The sequence below is a fragment of the Ambystoma mexicanum genome, chromosome 6p (genome assembly GCF_040938575.1).
Source record: "Ambystoma mexicanum isolate Mex_15411 chromosome 6p, UKY_AmexF1_1, whole genome shotgun sequence".
Classification (NCBI taxonomy): Eukaryota; Metazoa; Chordata; class Amphibia; order Caudata; family Ambystomatidae; genus Ambystoma; species Ambystoma mexicanum.
This window is the reverse complement of record NC_090935.1, coordinates 69,125,466-69,146,315: the sequence shown is the minus strand read 5'-3', so window position 1 is coordinate 69,146,315 and position 20,850 is coordinate 69,125,466.

The window sequence follows — 20,850 nt, the reverse complement described above, 5'->3', positions numbered from 1 at the left end:
TGCCATTGACTGCAACCATGCGGCTCTACGTCCCCCCAGGGCATCAGAGCACATCTATAGAAACCGCAAGCACCGGCATTCCATCAACGTGCAGGTAGTATTTGATGCCAAGGGAATCATCACCTCAGTATATGCCAACTATCCAGGGTCCACCCACGACAGTTTAATTTACAGAATGTCAACCCTAAACCGGGACCTAGAAGCTGGGTGGCACGGCGATACATGGCTGCTTGGTGAGTATAAATGCCACTGCACATGCATGTCAGATACTGAGTAATGTCACAACCCCACTAATGATACCCATCACCACCTCCCCAGGGGACAGTGCCTACCCTCTGAGCACCCAGATGATGAGGCCAATTCGGAACCCCACCACGCCACCCGAGGTAAGATACAACACAGCCCATATTGCAACCCGGGGCATAGTGGAGCACACATTCGGAGTGCTCAAGTTATGCTTTCGCTCCCTTGACCGCTCTGGTGGGCAGCTGTTATATGCTCCCCCAGTAGTGTGCAGGATCATAGTGGCAGCATGTGTCCTGCACAACATTGCAACATGTCGGGGCATGCCGCTGGACATGGTGGTGCCCCCACGTCCCCAACCACATGCATGCCCGCATGTGGTGAGGCAGCCCATATGCAGCTGGTGACTAATTACTTCACCTAAAATCACACCCCTGTGGAGTGCACACAGCCCTGGCACATACCAGAAGACAATCAATGATGATGACATAAGGGACACTCAACTGTCACAACCATACCATCCTGAGATTGGTCACCTGGAAGTGTTACATTGTGTGCATCCCTACCTACCCAAACACCACCAATGCTGTGTCATCAAAAGACATACATCTATGCTGTGAAATTCATTACCCCCTTGCTAAATACAACATGAGAACAGCACCATGTCACCCAACCCCTCTCCAGCTCCACCACCAAACACACCATGGCATGTCATGCAATGTGAAAGCAAACAAAGCATTGCACAAGACCTGACACAAGTGTCACAAAGTACACTGCCCCTAATGGAAACTGCCCACACACAATATGCTCCGAGTAATGTATAACTAACAGCACACATTACCAAATACTTACCACCAACACAATGCTGCAACACACCATGGAAAAATGCAAAAACATGACAGTACTAAGTTCAAGTAGTGGTAGTCTTACAACCTGAATATTCCAGCACTTCGACCCCTTACAACTGTAGAGTGTTGCTGCCACGCAAATGTCTCAGTGTACTGCATACAACATGAACTGCATCTGCAAAGTAGACAGCCTTGTGAAGACATGAGGAAGGAACCTGAAGATTAGGAAGAAGACATGGATGCACAAACACATATCAATACACCATGCAGTGTACAATACAACAACAATATCCACTAGGGATGTCTATACAGTATTGACTACAGACTGCCCACACAGCTCATGGGAGCCCAACGTCACTGTGTAATTCACTGTCACTTGGTCACACCCTTTGCAAGCCCATGGAAACGGGAAGCAGGAGGGGTGTGTGTCTCACAAACCCAAGCATCTAACCCAAACTCAGGACAAGCCTGCATGTGCCCAGCCGGAATACAGTGGATGCCCACGGGAGCCACACAAGGCAACACACTGTAAACAAAAAAAAATAAAAAATTGCCATGTGGGGGCCAGGGGGAGTGGGGGAGGCCACCCAGGAGGTTCGAGGACAGGGTGCACACCAACACCCACCTGCGTGGATGTTGCGAGAAAAAAAATACCTCCTTGGGCTCATGGCCTGCACGGCTATGCCATTGTGGGAGAACTGCTGTCGCTCTGCTCATCCTCTGCTACTGCATCATGGGAGGCAGCCCACGCAAAGCCCCGGTATGGTCCTCCATGGCAGCAAGCATGCGGGTCTGGAAGGTCTGGAAGTGCGGAGATCCCCATGCAGCACATCACGGGTTGCCTGCATTTCTGCACGCATGGCCTTGCGTGATGCCCGTCAGTCCCTGTTGGATGCCAACATGTCTTCCCTGTGTGATTGGCAAATGGAGTCTGTTGCCTGCTGTTGTTGCTCCATCTGCCTTTCAGGGGGGATAATGGAAGTGGCCACCATCTCCATTGCCTGAGCTATTATTTCTACTGATGCTGCCTGTTGGGTTGCCATACCGTACATGGAGTTTTCCCATACAGTATTGCCTGGTGGCGCACAGCCACCACATCGACAGGCACCACAAATGTTTGGGGCAAGGCGATCTGCACCTAGCTGTGCTGGCACTGCCTGAGGCTGCAGGACTGCATTCCCCCTCTGATCTGCTGGCCCAGGAACAGGATCAGATGCTGTGGAGTGTGGCCCTGCATCCATAACTGCCAAAGGCAGACCTACCAACACTGACATCCCCATAGAGGGTTCTACCCCTGGTCCAGGTGGGTTGGACAGAACAGAATCCCTGCCAGAAAAACGTACCTGCGACTGCACATAAGTCTCATCATCCGACTCAGCATCTGAATAGAGGTCTGGGGAGGTGCACCCAGAGGCACCCCTGGACAGTATGGTCTGAAGTAACATTGGGTTTCACCCACCACCACACCACATCCCCCACTGGTGCCCGGTCGTGCCTGAGATTCCTCCTGGGTCTGCACCATCTCCTCAACCTCAACAGCACCAAGTGCGTCATCACCTGCAAAAACATGAAAGACAACAAATGGAAACAGGCATGAGCACCATAGCACACACATAGGCCGTGACAAGCCATAGATCCAATACATGAATTACACATGTCCCACATGACTATAACCCTGCCATGCATGCACTGTCAAAGAGTTGGAAGTGGAGTCAAAAAGGCAGACACTGGGGAGATCAAGATGGATATGCAACACATTTGCAGCATGTTGGGTAGCACTGGCATCACACATCAGGCTGTGAGTGGCATGTCCAATACACATACATGACACATGCCACCACACAGATGTCATGTAGCATAGCCACAGTAAATTACAAAACTACAGCAATATGTCAGTGAATGAGTACTGTCACACATCCATGTCACATCGACATGATGCGAAGATTGATGCTGAATAGTGTTGCAAAATATGCATGTGCCACACACTGAAACACATCCACTGTCCAATAACACAGTCATTGTGGGCTGATCAATGGTTGGTCACTTTAAAATTACAGGAAACACCTGTCATCTTCCACATGTAAACAGGCCGTGATAAAACATTTCTGCAGCCTAATACTCCATCGGCCTGAATGGTGTAATCATGAACTTAACCAGGTAAAAGTAGAGGCCCAGTGTGGGCTGTAAACAATGACCGAAGCATATCACATATGTTGCAATAGGGCAGAATAATGTGTACTAAAAATGGGAGAGTGGAAACAATCAGCCTGAATGGACACTTACAAAATCTGACCAATGTAGTTGCAAGATGACAGTTCAAGGTAAAGTGCACTAATCTGGGTGTAATTGGCAACTGTGGGCAGAAGGGATGCAGTCATACCCAAATCCAAGGCATGTGAATGTATGGGAGGAAGCAAATGGGTGACCCATAACACTCAGGAGTACACACCCTCAACTGGCACTCAATCAGAACCCGTCACCCAAACAACATACACATGGATTACACACACGCATGGGCACTCATCGGGCAATGCCTCGGAATCAGGTAGTTCTCCCACACCTTGGATTTGTTCCTCTGTGATGAAGGTCCCAGCAACAGAATCATGTTCAGTGAGTTCATTGTCCTCTTGTGGAGACCCACCGCCAGTCACCAGTAGTGGCATGATTTGAGGCCAGCTTGTTCTTTGCTCTGCGTTTCAGGTCGTTCCTCCTGGGCGGAGAACGCACGCCATCACGAACAGCAGCGTCACGACGTGGCACTGTTGGGAGGGGCCCTGGTCTGTGGGTTCCTACATGTGTCGCGCACTCTGGTGGACCTCTCCTCCTCTTTGGAGACTATGCGTCAGTCGTTCTCCCTGCCGTCTTCGGGCCCAGATTCCACCAGGGCCCCTTGTGGACCTGGCCCGACCAACACAGCCAGCTTGGTGGAGCTCACATCCCTGCCACAGTTGGGAGTCGGCGGTCCAGCAGGGGTGGACACCACAACTGGAGACAAGCTGATGGAGGATGTGCAGGCACCATCGGACAGGGCACATGGACAGCAGCAGCAGCAGGAGCAGGCTGTAGGTGGGAGCAATGATGGCTCAGGGCCATCAACATCGGAGGGGCAGGCATCGGCCAGAGGGCAGGTGGACCCAGGAATGGGAGTGTCTTCCCTGTGGCAGCGGTTGGGCCAGCGGATAGATGCAGAGCGGCGGCGGGCGGAAGAGGCGCGGCTCACCATGGTCAGGGCGGAGTTCTCCATGCGTCGGCCGTTGAGGCGGGCAGAGTGCCTCGAGGCAACTCGCAGGGAGTTGGAGCAGGCCATGAGTGCCTCCCTGCGAGACCTCGGGGCCAGGGCAGAGGCCCGGGACAGCACAGAGTGAGCCGCAGGACTTGCCCGCCGCCATTGTATATAGTTAGATAGTGTTAGGTTTTCTTTCTGTTTTTGTTTATTTTGGAGCGATTGGACAATGCACCACGTTTTTGTATATAGTTCTTTATTAGGTAGTCTTTTTTGTAGGTTTCATTTCATTTGTTGGGCTCATGGACCCTGGATTGGTGATTTGTATATAGTTGAACAGTGGATTTATTATTATTTGTTTTCATTTCACCAATGGATTTCACTTATTTTTTTCCTCTGGATTTGCTTTGTTGGACTGAGACTTTGGACACATTTTCATTTGGATTTCTTTGAATTCTGATTTCATATTTTTGATTATTTTCTGGACATGCTGCGTTTTATTTCTTCACATTATTGTGTGTTTTCTTTTCATTACATTAATTTTTGGTTCAATACATTTTTGTTACATACTTCGATTTGTGGTATTCTCTCATTGATTTCATGCATGTCATGATGTGGGTTTTCACATTCACTTGCACCCATTGTGTGTGTGTGACGGACATGTGTTCATTTACATACTTGCCATTCGGGTTGTATCATGTAATGGGCATTTCTATGTGGGTGGATGCAATACTTGGTTGGGTCTTTGGGCTGGGGTGGCATGGGGTGTGATGTGGCTGGCCATTAGTCCCATGATTGAGGATCTTCATGACGTGGGGGCAGGGGGCAAGTGTGGGACATGAGTGGGGGACTGCTGGCAGGTGCCCCTGACTGCTGGGGGGTGGGGGTGCTGGGGGACATGAGTGTGGGCCTGCTGGCAGGTGCCCCTGACTGCTGGGTGGTGGGAGTGCTGGGGGACATGAGTGGGGGCCTGCTGGCAGGTGCTCCTGACTGCTGGGGGGTGGGGGTGCTGGGGGACATGTGTGGGACATGGGTGGGGGCCTGCTGGCAGGTGCCCCTGACCGCTGGGGGGTAGGGGTGCTGGGGGACATGTGTGGGACATGACTGGGGGCCTGCTGGCAGGTGCCCCTGACTGCTGGGGGGTGGGGGTGCTGGGGGACATGTGTGGGACATGAGGGGGGGCCTGCTGGCAGGTGCCCCTGACTGCTGGGGGTGGAGGTGCTGGGGGACATGTGTGGGACATGAGTAGGGGCCTGCTGGCAGGTTCCCCTGACTGCTTGGGGTGGGGGTGCTGGGGGACTTGAGTGGGGGCCTGCTGGCAGGTGCCCCTGACTGCTGGGGGTGGGGGTGCTGGGGGACATGAGTGGGGGCCTGCTGGCAGGTGCCCCTGACTGCTGGGGGGTGGGGTTTCTGAGGGACATGAGCGGGGGCCTGCTGGCAGGTTCCCCTGACTGCTGGGGGGTGGGGGTGCTGAGGGACATGTGTGGGACATGAGTGGGGGCCTTCTGGCAGGTGCCCCTGACTGCTTGGAGTGGGGGTGCTAGGGGACATGAGTGGGGGCCTGCTGGCAGGTGCCCCTGACTGCTGGGGGGTGGGGGTGCTGGGGGACATGAGTGGGGGCCTGCTGGCGGGTGCCCCTGACTGCTGGGGGTGCTGGGGGACATGTGTGGGGGCCTGCTGGCAGGTGCCCCTGACTCCTGGGGGTTGGGGGTGCTGTGGGATATGAGTGGGGGCCTGCTGGCAGGTGGCCCTGACTGCTTCGGGGTGGGGGTACTGGGGGACATGAGTGGGGGCCTGCTGGCAGGTGCCCCTGACTGCTGGGGGTGGGGGTGCTGGGGGACATGAGTGGGGGCCTGCTGGCAGGTGCCCCTGACTGCTGGGTGGTGGGGATGCTGGGGGACATGTGTGGGACATGAGTGGGGCCTGCTGGCAGGTGCCCGTGACTGCTGGGGGGTGGGAGTGCTGGGGGACATGTGTGGGATGTGAGTGGGGGCCTGCTGGCAGGTGCCCCTGACTGCTTGGGGATGGGGGTGCTGGGGGACATGAGTGGGGGCCTGCTGGCAGGTGCTCTTGACTGCTGGGGGGTGGGGGTGCTGGGGGACATGAGTGGGGGCCTGCTGGCAGGTGCCCCTGACTGCTGGGGGTTGGGGGTGCTGGGGGACATGTGTGGGGGCCTGCTGGCAGGTGCTCCTGACTGCTGGGGGTTAGGGGTGCTGTGCGACATGAGTGGGGGCCTGCTGGCAGGTGCCCTGACTGCTGGGGGGTGGGAGTGCTGGGGGACATGTGTGGGACATGAGTGGGGGCCTGCTGGCAGGTGCCCCTGACTGCTGGGGGGTGGGGGCGCTGGGGGACATGTGTGGGGGCCTGCTGGCAGGTGCCCCTGACTGCTGGGGGGTGGGGGTGCTGTGGGACATGAGTGGGGGCCTGCTGGCAGGTGCCCCTGAATGCTGGGGGGGTGGGGGTGCTGGGGGACATGAGTGGGGGCCTGCTGGCAGGTGCCCCTGACTGCTGGGGGTGGGGGTGCTGGGGGACATGTGTGGGACATGAGTGGGGGCCTGCTGGCAGGTGCCCCTGACTGCTTGGGGGTGGGGTTGCTGGGGACATGAGTGGGTGGGCTGCTGGCAGGTACCCCTGACTGCTGGGGGGTGGGGGTGCTGGGGGACATGAGTGGCGGCCTGCTGGCAGGTGCCCCTTACTGCTGGGGGGTCGGGGGGTGTTGGGGACAGGAGTGGGGGCATGCTGGCAGGTGCCCCTGACTGCTGGGGGGTGGGGGTGCTGGGGGACATGTGTGGGACATGAGTGGGGGCCTGCTGGCAGGTGCCCCTGACTGCTGGGGGTTGGGGGTGCTGGGGGACATGTGTGGGACATGAGTGGGGGCCTGCTGGCAGGTGCCCCTGACTGCTTGGGGATGGGGGTGCTGGGGACATGAGTGGGGGCCTGCTGGCAGGTGCTCTTGACTGCTGGGGGGTGGGGGTGCTGGGGGACATGTGTGGGGGCCTGCTGGCAGGTGCCCCTGGCTGCTCGGGGGTGGGGCTGCTGTGGGACATGAGTGGGGGCCTGCTGGCAGGTGCCCCTGACTGCTTGGGGTGGGGGTGCTGGGGGACATGAGTGGGGGCCTGCTGGCAGGTGCCCCTGACTGCTGGGGGGTGGGGGTGCTGGGGGAAATGTGTGGGACATGAGTGGGGGACTGCTGGCAGGTGCCCCTGACTGCTGGGGGGTGGGTGTGCTGGGGGACATGTGTGGGACATGAGTGGGGGCCTGCTGGCAGGTGCCCCTGACTGCTTGGGGGTGGGGGTGCTGGGGACATGAGTGGGACATGAGTGGGGGCCTGCTGGCAGGTGCCCCTGACTGCTTGTGGCTGAGGGTCCTGGGGGACATGAGTGGGGGCCTGCTGGCAGGTGCCCCTGACTGCTGGGGGGCGGGGGTGCTGGGGACATGAGTGGGGGCCTGCTGGCAGGTGCACCTGACTGCTGGGGGGTGGGGGTGCTGGGGGACATGTGTGGGGGCCTGCTGGCAGGTGTTCCTGACTGCTGGGGGGTGGGGTGCTGTGGGACATGAGTGGCAGACTACTGGCAGGTGCCCCTGACTGCTTGGGGGTGGGGGTGCTGGGGGACATGAGTGGAGGCCTGCTGGTAGGTGCCACTGACTGCTGGGGGGTGGGGGTGCTGATCGACTTGTGTGGGACATGAGTGGGGGCTTGCTGGCAGGTGCCACTGACTGCTGGGGGGTGGGGGTGCTCGGGCACATGTGTGGGACATGAGTGGGGGCCTGCTGGCAGGTGGCCCTGACTGCTGGGGGGTGTGGGTGCTGGGGGACATGAGTTGGTGATCAGTAGTGCAAGTTGACATGTGGCTTGGCTGGGGGGCATGCCCATGGTGAATGGGCTGCCTGCGGGACATGACCAGTGGTGCAGGGTAGTCCCCTGTGGTGTGGGCTGCCTGCAGGGGCCATGGAGGATGTAGAGGGAACACCTGGGAGGACCCACACTGCCAATTCACGTGTAGGACTCCCCGCGCACCCCCGAAAATCACATACCCCGCTCTGACAGCAAAATCGCGTGTGAAACTTCCCACGCACCCCAGTTATACACATACCCCACTCGCACAGGCCCAATCGCGTGTGAAACTTCCCGTGCACCCCGGGAATACACGTACCCCACTCGCACAGGGCCAATCGTTTGTGAAACTTCCCGCACACGCCCGATTTACATGTACCCCGGTCCGATCACGTGTGAAACCTCCTGTGCACCCCAGGAATACACGTACCTCACTCGCACAGGGCCAATTGCGTGTGTAACTTCCCGCAACCCCAGTAATCCACGTACACCACTCGCATAGGGCCAATCGCGTGAGAAAACTTCCCGCGCACCCCCGATTTACACATACCCCACTCTGATCGTGTGTGAAACCTCCCGCGAGCCCCAGGCCCAGGAATACACATACCCCACTCGCACAGGGCCAATCGCGTGTGTAACTTCCTGCGAACCCCAGTAATCCACGTACCCCACTCCCACAGGGCCAATCGCGTGTGAAACTTCCCGTGCACCCCAGAAATACACGTACCCCACTCGCACAGGGCCAATCGCGTGTGAAACTTCCTGCGCAGCCCCGATTTACACGTACCCCGCTCCGATCGCGTGTGAAACTTCCCACGCACCCCAGTTATACACGTACCCCACTCGCACAAGGCCTATCGCCTGTGAAACTTCCTGCACACCCCAGTTATACACATATCCCACTCGCACAGGGCCAATCGTGTGTATAATTTCCCGCGAACCCCAGTAATCCACGTACCACACTCGCACAGGGCCAATCGCGTGTGAAACCTCCAGCGCACCCCAGGAATACATGCACCCCACTCGCACATGCCCTATCGCGTGTGAAAGTTCTGTGCACCCGAATTACACGTACCCCGCTCCGATCGCATGTGAAACTTCCCGCCCACACCCGAAATACACATACCACGCTCCGATCGCATGTGAAACTTCCTGCGAATCCCGTAATATACGTTCCCCGCTTGCCGTGTGCTGTGTGGCGGCCCTGTATACTGGTACAGGGTAAGCGCAGCCCTTTGCGCTGGATTGGGGATTTTGATGGAATCCATCTCTCTGAAAAATGTTGGCATTTTTGATGTCTTCTTTGATATCCTGGGTGTTAGTCTTAGCAGTGCATGGAGGTGGCACGAGTTATAGTTGCTTAGGGTACCATAAGAGGCGAATTTCTGGGGGTTTTCGGTTTTACTTGTAACCATAATGTTCCTTCAATTACGTTTCTATCGCTGAATTTCATATGTTTTTGCTAGTTCAACTTAACCATATGGTCCATTTAAGAAAGTTTTTTCAGTGAATATCATGTATATATATAGTATAGGGCGGCGGTCACCACCCTATAGTTAAGGTGAATCAGAGACACATAGGAACCCCTCAAAATTCTATTTTTAATAACTTTTGATTCGAGTAACGGATTTGGCCGAAATTTTTAAAGTGATTAACGTATGCAGGCCCACCCAGACTGCAAAGTTTAGTATAGATTTGTAAAAAAAATTTCTTTAGCATCCACAATTTTTTGTGTGCAAAAGTGCAGCCTACTTCCCATTCATTTTCACATGGACAAAAAAGGTACACTGGACGGATTTGACCAGGTCCAAAACAACTTTGGCATGAAGTGTTGACTCGCGATCCACACGTGGTTTGGGGTTATTCCATGCCGTAGTTATTGGTGCATTGCAGGATCATGGTTTTCAGAAACGAAACGACCACCATCTTGTTTTTCTCTCGAGTTGAGAGATGTTCGCAGCTATAGCCGATGTAATAGCAAAATGAAATGCAGTAAAAAGCTATTTGCAGGTAAAAAACATACAAATGCCATCAGGGTAGAGGTAATGGCTAGAAAGCACTGAGTGAAGTTTGGGAGTTGGAGGGGTTCCAGGGACTGAGTTTGCAGCATGAAGCTTTCTGTAGCCTCGGCTATAGCCGCGAATAGCCAACATCTGAAAGCAAACTGCATCACAGATGCAGCGTGTGCTCTGGGGTGAAAGAAAGAGAGCAGGGGAGGTGAGGAGGCCGTCTGGGTTGTGGGTGGAGCTGGGACAGAATAGGGGGCACTTGGTGATGGACTCGGAACCATTTTCTTTCTGGCTGTTTTGCCGATTTTCAAGGCTGTATCCGAGGTTGCAAAGGACTACATATGACGGCGGGTTTGTGTAATTCGGTACCAGCAGTTAAATGTTTTTGATTTTTTTTTAAAAGATATCTTTTTTTTAATAACTATAATGACGTCAGGGGTGAAAAATCCAGATACTGTTGTTGTGTAATAAATGATGCCATCAGTGATGTGATCTGAATTTCCCGGGTTTTTTTGCATTAAGTTCTCACCTTAACGTCCCTGCAACTAAAGTGTTTTCTTTATACGTATATATCACTGAAAATATGTTGTTAATGAGATGTTATGATTAGGTTGCACTAATAAAAATCTATGAAATTCACTGAGAAAACATTGATAAAGGGACATTATGTTTAACTTCCACTAACAAAAACCGATGAAATGTATTGAAACAAACTTTGTTAAAGGGACATTATGGTTGCAAGGAAAAATCGAAAAACCAAAGAAATTAATCAGTTATGGTAAGCTATGCAACCATAACTTGCGCCACCACCATGCACAGCTAAGACTAACACCTAGGATATGAAAGATGACTTCACAAATGTCATCATTGAAGACAACACTGATGACATCACATACTCAGGGCGGTTGTTTTTGTTCAGTGACACTGAGACATTTAAGCAGAGGACTTTATCTGACTATAGTGCATTGAAAACATGATACACATACTCTACACATACATACTCATACAAGGGTTCTGTATATGCAGACCTTAAACATGTGCTATGTTGTTAAGCTCCTTTCCTTAGGGTTTGGCCTGAGGTCATGTTGCACATACATGCAATAATAAGCAAGCCCCAGACAGAGACAATTAATTTTAAGTTACGGCTATTAGGCGTGCAACACTTATAAGTCCAAACTATTGTATTTGAGTTTGGATCGTAAGTACAGATAGGAAGGAATGGCATATGACAAAGGCCTCAGAGGAAGAACGTGTGAGTAGAGACACACAGTGTAAGGATGTTGATTGGTTATGAGCCCCCATTCCCTGCCAATGGCCATGCTAATCCCATTGGCCGTTCCCACCCATGCCTGTCTCTGTCCACCCAAAACTCCTCCTTATTGGAACTCTTTGAGCTCGCTTTAATCGATGTTCGTAGAGCATGCTGATGTGTTTAGCACTAGACATGACCTCTAGGCGTGTGACATGTCTCAGCACCGGGCCACATCGCTTAGATGCTGGAGCTGCTGAAATTCTCATCAGGAGGACGTCAGGGCTTAATTTGTAAGAAAATAAGTGCCAGTGCCTAAATAATTTCTACCACAGCTGTGACACTCCTAGAGAGCCCGCCCCACACCCACTGTGTACAACTACAATGGCTGCTCTTTACCATGTCAACCTATTTGGGGGTCATAGATGCTATTCCCACTGGTTCATGGAGGTTGATGCATGCAACGACGGTGGCAGTTGTGCGATTTATAGATATCAATCGACTTTCACATTAAAATAAAATAAATGTTTATTTGTTTCTTTAAAAAACATCATTGTTAACATTTAGCTCTGATTCTATAAAAGAGCAGGCAGGCTTTACTCCTATCACATATTGATGGACAAATGCAGGCAATATCATGGCAGAAATGATGAACTTGCCTGTCATACGTTACAGCAAAGTCATCTTGTGCAGGATGGCACTCCTCTTTGACATTGGCCTTTTCACTGACCTTCCCCCTTTGCTGGGCTGCTGACTGGTGCCTGTCCTACTATTATGACCCTCAAACCCTTCTGTGGAAGGGTTGCTGCTTATAATAGGAGATAATCTGCCCCAATGCCATGCAAGGTGAGTGAAGCAGTGTGCCGCCATGGCCAGCATAAATAAAGCCAGGGGGGAACTAAAACACTAAACGGCTACTGAAAAGTTAGCAATTGCTGTGTCAGAAAGGTGCTAATGCAGAGGAAACCAGACTAAAATAGATGATAACACTGTTGGATGCTGGGTGCAATCAAAAGCCAATCTGTATAACCTTTTGCAAAGCGCACATTTAAAGTCTTCAGTTAAGGTGACAACAGCCGGCAAAGGGCAGCCTGTAACATGCACACAACTCAAAGTGCACATTTAATGCCATGAAAGTAAGACATATGTTGCTGTGCAATAGCCAACATAGGGGCAGCTGCGTGCACCCCCTTTCCCCAAGGCTCTTGAACACATACACAGAACAACAAAATGGCAACACTGTCGGACTGTTAGGCATACACTGCACTAATATGTTCTAATTTGTCTACCAGACCTGTCTAGCAGAGGATATGCAGAACCTTAATTTGCAGGAAATGGATTGACATGATCTGAAGCAACATCCCTGTAAATACCATTACAAGCAGTGGCGTCAGTCTTCAGCAAAGAATGTGCTCTACAATATACAAATATTCACTATTTTGTCATGATCACTGCTTCCAAAAGGTCAGGGTTTTCCCAACTCCCTTGGAAGCAGATCCATAACCCAGGTTCCGAGGGCCAACCAGTCCCAATTGGGACCTTTTGGACCCAGTCCTGGCGCCAGTGGCACCAGGCTCATAAATATGCCCAGTCCCAGCGCTGGAAGCGCCGGGCTCATAATGCTTGGGTGGACTTACCTGCAGCAGACCATGCTGCTTACTTGCCTGCCAGTTGAGCCTCTGATCCTCTTCTGTTTGGAACTACTTTTCCTGTTGGGTGGGGCAGGAGCCACTCCCTAGGTTCAGAACACTGGAACTCTTCTGGAAAGCAGGAACTCTTTTCTTACCTAGGCGTGGCTGTGGAAGGAGACACCTAAGCACTACAGGAGGCTATTTAAACCACACCTGATGGATGAATCTTGCTTTGCGTTATTCTGCATCCTCTGCAGCAGAATGCTTATCGTGTCTTCTGCATCTGATCCTGGGCCTAAGGAAAAAGGCTTACCATCCTGAATCCAGTCTTCAGCAACACCTATAAAGACAAGAAAGAACAGGTTAGCATTACGGTCTTCAGTGACAGCGCTTGACTTACCTGATCCATCGGCTGTCATCAACGCCTCACGCTGCATTCCGGCATCTGAAAGACAAAGGCTTACCTACTCTTCGTGCGCTCCGGAGGTCTTCGCACTGCATTCCGGCATCTGAAAGACAAAAGCTTACCAACTCTTCGCACGCTCCGGAGGCCTTCGGCGCTGCATCCCGCATCTGAAAGACAAAACAAGGTGCGTTTAAAGACATTGGGGAACTTTAATAGTCACGTGCCATTACTCCTTTCCACATCTAACCCAGTGGGTATTCCGGCACCCTGCAGCCGCTCCGAACTTGTACCTGCAAAATAAAAAGACAGTTAGAGCGCATCGTGAAGCAGGCAACAAGCGCTTACTTACGTGCTTCCAGGCGCTTCTATTCATCACACAGGCTCCATCTTCAACTCACTTCAGCCCGTCATCCGCCATCGCCGGAACCCTGCAAAACAAGAGACATCAGTACTAAAGACTTTTAAAGACATTAGAATTACTCGAAACTTACCGTTCGTGCAGTAAACGACGGACAGCAGTCCTCTGAAGTCAAGAGGCCTGCTCCCCTTATCCAGTGAAGAAACTGGTTACAGCACCCTGCCCCGAGGCAGATGGAGAGCACGGCGTTCACTTACCTAAGGTGAGAGCGTTGACCTTTGGGGTTCTACAGGAGAAGAGAAAGGGAAGAAGAGAGAGACATTCAATAACCCAGTTCATTAATCCCATATTTTCTATCTGCAGACATCTTACCCTTCGAGTCAGACATACAGTGCACAGAGGTCCAGCCCAAAGAGCCAGCCGTGTGTTACACATCACCTTTGAAGATACGGTATACGCCCAGTCAAGACCGGCGCCTCTACGGGAATCAGGTGAGCGTTACAATTTTAATATGCAACAACTCAATAGTTTAGTAAACCATGAGGGTTTTTCTTCATAGGAAAAACTGCAAACTAAAACACTTCTAGCAACACCCAATGTCAGCTGATCAGGCACATTGAGATTAAAAGATTTGCCAAGGAACACACATTCCATTAAAGTCGTAAAAGCAGTATTTGGACCTAGGATGCGATTTAAGCACTTGACTACATATCTTCCCAGTGATAGGTCACGCATATGTTTTAAAGTTGGGTTTTCAAAAAGGAAGCAATTATTTGTTCTATCAATGCCTTGAAAAGTGCAAAAATCACGTAAGAAACCAACCTGACTTATATACATTGAACAGGTCTAGCAAAAATCATGCTACCCTGAATGCTCGATTGGGGTAGCAGCCTGCAAAGGAATGTGGACCAAAAAACAATGGGCCTCATTACACGGTATGTGGTAGGGGATTACCGGCACCGGTAAGGAGCACCGGTACCGGTATTCCCCTACCGCCCTACTACGAGTTCCCTTTGCGGGTCCTCCCTTAACGCCTGGTTTTTCCAGGCGTTAAGGACAGGACCCGCAAAGGGACTTTAGAGTTTATAACGGTACCGCAAATTGCGGTACCATTATTAGCGCCTTCCCCATTCCCATTGAGCCCTATGGGGGCTCAAATGGGAATGGGGAAGGGCCCTGGTGAATGGGGAATTACCGGCCCCGCCAACCTTGGAATGGGGCGGTAATAGCTCCATTCACCAGGGTGGAGTCGGTAAGGTTTTGGAGGTGAGTAGAAAATAAGGGCACCTGGCAAAGTCCTGATTTACCCAGGTGGGTTCATGTATATATATCAAAAATAATCAGGATGAAAGATCCTACAAGCGATTTGTCGTTCTGAATGTTGATATTTATTTCAAACTCAACAACCTTACAGTACTTTACAGTACTTTCGATAAGCACAAATGTTTTTAGAGCACGACAGACAAGGGTGATTGTATTCAGTGGTAACACAGGTCAGTGTCGACCTCAGAGATATTGAGGTCAAAACTTCACATAGAGGCACATACAGAAATGAGGTAGGAAGGACCTACAGTTGGAGAAAGGTGTGTCTGGGAGAGAACGTGGTCTCAGGCGTGGTTTACACACAGTGTACACAACCGTTTTTACATGAACATACACGAGAGGGGGATAGTACAATTGTGTAATTAGCAATCGACACAGGTGTGTTTCGGCCAGAAAGGGCTTGATTGGAGCCTGTCTGTGTGTTGGCCTTCGTCAGGATGGACACCAGTAGCGGTGTGGTCCGTGGTATCTGTGGGTAAGAGAAGGCTGTAAGGATCTTGGAACGTAGTTGACTGATTTATAAATTATTTAATAATGGCTGAGTGATGCCGTCATGATACATCACATGGTGTATCAGAATAAAGCTTACCTGCTGCTGCTGGAGCAGTGGGAGGCTGTGGGCAATCCTAAACTGGTTGCTGGATTGCGGGTGCGTGTAGCACTTAGAGGGGTCTCCTGAAGGTCAAAGTCCCTCAGTGAGCCGGAGTGGACCAGAGTGGGTCCCAATTTCTGAGAAAAAACAAAAATGGACCATGAAGAGTGAGGTGGTCCAAATTCTCAATGAGTAGTCGAGCTGTGAATGAATCGGGGGTCAAAAGACCTCACTGATCCCTTGTGGATGGTCTTTGTGGCCAGGGCAGAACGCTTTCTCTGTGGAAGGTTGAAGGTGAATTTGATAAAAATGGCTGACTGCGGATAGAGACAAATTCTACTTACGTGAATGGCAGTAGTGGTGTCCAAAGAGGTAAGTGCGGTGTGCTGGTGTGGATCCAGGTGAGCACAGGTGCTAGAATGGAACGTGGTATCCTACAAAAGTGCAGAGCCGTGCAGAATGTATTTGGCAATCGGCGTGGGGGGTGGAGTAACTGACCACGTTCCATGGGAACTAACCACAGTGATCAAATGATGGGCTGATCCGGGAAATGGTGTGCAACACCCCAAATCCATTGATGCGGTGTTTCGGGATGGCTGCACGTTCAGAGTGGTGCTGGTGAGTGATGGTGGTGGAAACCATGTTCTCAAGGATATAATGCAATGGTCTAATTATTGGCTCATCCGGGAGCTATGACCCGTTAGTGCGGCGTCTGGAGAGCCCTGACATGTGGAAAGTATCCGGGTGTGCTGGCCATGGAGGTGCCAAAAGTGCCTTGGGGTCTCTTAGGCAAAGTGCGTGGTCCGAACGTGAGGCACGGGTGCAGCAATGTTAAAATAACACATCCTGGACAACTCAGGTCAAAGATAGGGAAAATGTATCAAACAGGTCGAGCGCGAGACGTCAGCATATCTAGGTATGTGAAACTAACTTCACATGAGCACAAGTGGTGCTCAACGAGGTTGAAACTTACCGCGCCGTGTCCCGAACTAACGTCTCTACGGGGTCCTCAGCAGGCAGAAGAATGCTGTGTGCGGTGTACCGGTTTCCAAGTGTTACGAGCATTAACACTGGAAGCAGGACACCCAATGGGAGGACGCAGTGGGTTGGGAGGCGGCCGCTTCAACCAAACCCCATGGGCTCCCTGGATCAGCCTAATAGGTGCGGGCTGCGTGGAAGGGGGTGGGCGTAAACCACACTCGGGGTGATAGGACTACTCAGTGGCCATAGAATCATGGGAAAGGTGGTCCCATGTATGAGCTCTGTGTTCTCAGAGCGAATGCTGATCAAATCAGCCGTGGAAGCAGGTGCACTGTCAACGCGTGTGAAGTATGAAGTAAACCACACTCGGGGTGATAGGACTACTCAGTGGCCATAGAATCATGGGAAAGGTGGTCCCATGTATGAGCTCTGTGTTCTCAGAGCGAATGCTGATCAAATCAGCCGTGGAAGCAGGTGCACTGTCAACGCGTGTGAAGTATGCGTTGTAGAGTAGGTACCTATAAAGGTGAGATAGGAGGCAGAGTATAAACATATGAGAAGCATATGCTGATGAGGATCAGTCGTCCAAACATGCAGTTGAGTAACTTTGATATAAATGTTGGGGGGGACATGATATCTGAAGAAAAGGTGCCCCAGCCAAATGAATGGGGACAAAATGGTGTGCTATGAAAGTTGGGGGGGGATGAACACCCCCATGCCCCCATAAAATTACGCCCATGCAAACATGGATAGATCATCGAGAGGTGCACATCATGCTATGCGTGTCAGACATCCAGGAATGCTGGGTTGCATACTACAAAGCTATAAAAACCACCGTAGTGGTTACATTAAAAAAAATGTGCCATACCGGAGCATTTTGGATAGGTCATTCGTTTTCTAGTGGTGGCAAAGCATACACGAGCATGCATGAATTCAAATGAGTGGCAGACAAGTGCATTGAATTGCGTGATCATGAAACAGGCATAGAAATTGTTTGTTCATTCAACAGAGTGCCATATCAGAGCATTTTATGCACAGAAGTGCAAGTGCATTTATGAATTCAAATGTGTGTTATACAAGAACATTGAATTGCGTTTGCTTGTACCAGGCACAGATATAGGTTATTACATTCAAAAGGTGCCATAACAAAAGCATTTTGAATTATGAGAACATTGAATTGCGTTTGCATGTACCCGGCACAGAGATAGGTTATTACATTTAAAAGGTGCCATACCAAAAGCATTTTTGGATGTTGATGGAGTGTCTGGTCAATCGTTTTTCAATAATGGCACAGCATTTAAGTGCATACATAGATTCAGATGTGTAGCCCACGAGAGTATTGAATTGTGTATTCATGCAACAGAGATGGTGTGTACAGGGGTACATACTTGGCCCCCTCGTCATGGTACAAAACCACATTTTAGTACATTGAAAATGTCTGAACATCATCTGCAGCACCCCGTGTCAACAGGGCGTATCCGTGGTGGATGACGATGGCTTTCAGAAATGTTTCATTCTACGGTTATTAAACCGTGGCGGACTATGTCAAGTTTGTGCACCCACTTTTGTTCTAGTCTTGTGAGGGCCAGGTTAATATCTCCTCTGCGTCGTTGTGGCCGTAATTGTTGCAGCACCGTCCAGGAAAATTGTTCGTGGGTGTGTCCTTTCTTGTTGAAGTGTTCTACTAGAGGTTTGTCTTGTACTTGGTTCTTGATACAAGACATGTGTTCATTGATCCTTTTTTTACGGGTTTGATAGCCTTGCCGATGTATACCATATCACATGGGCACTTGATGGTGTAGACAACATATTTGCTCTCGCAGTTCGTGTGGTTGTTCAACTTCCAAACAAAATCCTTGTGGGTAAAGGTTTTGCTGTTCGTGGTGTAGTGGCAAGTGACACAACATCCACAGCAGTAATGCCGGACTACCGGAGGCAGGTTCCATAGGGTCGAAGGTGTCTTTGTGGGTTCTAGGAATGTATGGACCAGGGTGTCTCTCAAGTTCTAATTTTTCCTAAAAGCAAACAAGGATTTTTTGGCTAGTCTGCCCTCGTTTTTAATCAAATGTTGATGGTACTCTTGATAAGGTTGCTCACTGGATTGAATGTCGTGACGCAGACAGTCCTGTCGATGGAGTCCTTTTCCTTGGTGGTGAGACAGATGGAGCGGTCGGTGTTTGCCGCTCTTTTCTTAGCCATCCTGATGGATTTCTTGGGGTAGCCCCTTTGTCCCAGACGTGTTTGAAGTTGCTTGGCATGTTGGTCAAATTTGTCTTTGTCGGGACAGTTCCTGCGGATACGGAGAAATTGGCTGTAGGGAAGATTGTATTTGAGCCCTTGTGGGTGGTAGCTTTTGAAGTGCAGCAAGGTGTTTCTATCAGTAGGTTTTCTGAATAGTTCCATTTTTAACAGTGTTCTGGATCGGTAAATATGCAAGTCAAGAAAGCTGATGGCTTGGTAATCCCAGTCGATGGTGAATTTGATGTGGGTATTCTGTGTGTTGAGCCAAAGATGGAATTCCAAAAGTAATTCTTTACTGCCTTCCCAGATCAGGAGGACGTTGTCTATGTAACGCCGCCAGATCTTGATGTGGGATCTGTAAGGGTTGCTATTGTGGTAGTGTTGTCATCTTCATACTGGGCAATGTAGAGATTGGCCACGTCTGGTGCAAAACTAGCACCCATGCTGACGCCCTTGATCTGCTGGTATAGCTGTTGTCCAAACAAGAAGAAGTTTTCTCCCATCGCTATGCGTATACACTCCAGAAGGAAGTTAATTGGTGTGGTGGTTGTGTTTCTCCTTTTCTCGAGGCAAGTGGCAAGTGCTTGTAAGCCTTCCAGTTGTGGGATGGAGGTGTACAAAGCCTCGACGTCCATGGTGACGAGAATTGTGTCGGTGGTGAGCTGGTTCATGTCCAAGATCTTGATAGTTTCTGTGCTGCCCTCGATGTAGGATGGCATTTTTCCGACAAAGGGTTTCATAAAATAGTCTGTGTATAATGAGAGAGGTTCAAGGAGGGAGTCGCAAGCGGAAACAATCGGTCTGCCTGGAGGTTTGGTGGCGTGTTTATGTATCTTAGGCAAAATATAGAAGGCTGTGATCCTGTGGTGTGTTTTATTCAAAAAAAGTTTGTTCGTCCTGGCATATCCATCCTTCTTCTTCTGCATGTTTGGTCAAGTTGTTAATTTCTTCTTGTAGACGTTGCGTGGGGTCCCTGTTTAGTTTCTTGTATGAAGTGGTGTTGTCCAGAAGGCGCTGGCATTCTTGGTTGTAATATTCGGTGTTCATCACCACGATACCTCTGCCCTTGTCGGCTGGTTTTATGGTTATGGTGGTGTCTTGATTAAGGTCCCTCAGGTGCTGGTGATGGTCTGGAGGACAATCTTTTCAAAGGTGTCGAACTCCCCGGGATGGTATGAGGGGGAGGAGTAAAAGTGGACTTGGGTTTGAAGCCTGTCATGTTGTCTGGCAGTGTCTCTTGTTCTTGAATGATGACATTATCTGCGTTTTGTTTCTCTGGTAAATATACTTCGAAGAAGTATTTAAGTCTCAAAGTGCGGAAGAATTTTCTCAGTTCGCCCTCTGTTTTAAAAGGGTCAGCTTTAGTGGCTGGGATGAAAGAGAGCCCTCTTTGAAGAAGGGAATGTTCTGCTGGAACTAACACTCTGGAGGATAAATTGAAAATGGGACACAACTGTACTATCCCCCCTCTCGTGTATGTTCTTGTAAATACTGTTGTGTACACCGTGTATAAACCACGCCTGAGACCACGTTCTGTCCCAGACGCACCTTTCTCCAACTGTAGGTCCTTCCTACCACATTTCTGTATGTGCCTCTATGTGAAGTTTTGACCTCAATATCTCTGAGGTCGACACTGACCTGTGTTACCACTGAATACAATTACCCTTGTCCGTCGTGCTCTAAACACTTTCGTGCTTATCGAAAGTACTGTAAAGTAACTACATGTTGTTTTGAAATAAATATCAACATTCAGAACGACATATCGCTTGTAGGATCTTTCCTCCTGATTATTTATTATATATATATATAGGTTTTGGAGGCGCCCATGGCGCTATTAGTGCCATGGTTACCTCCCACCGTGTAATGAGGCCCAATATCATTTGTTTTTTAAAAAGATATTCGCAATGAAAG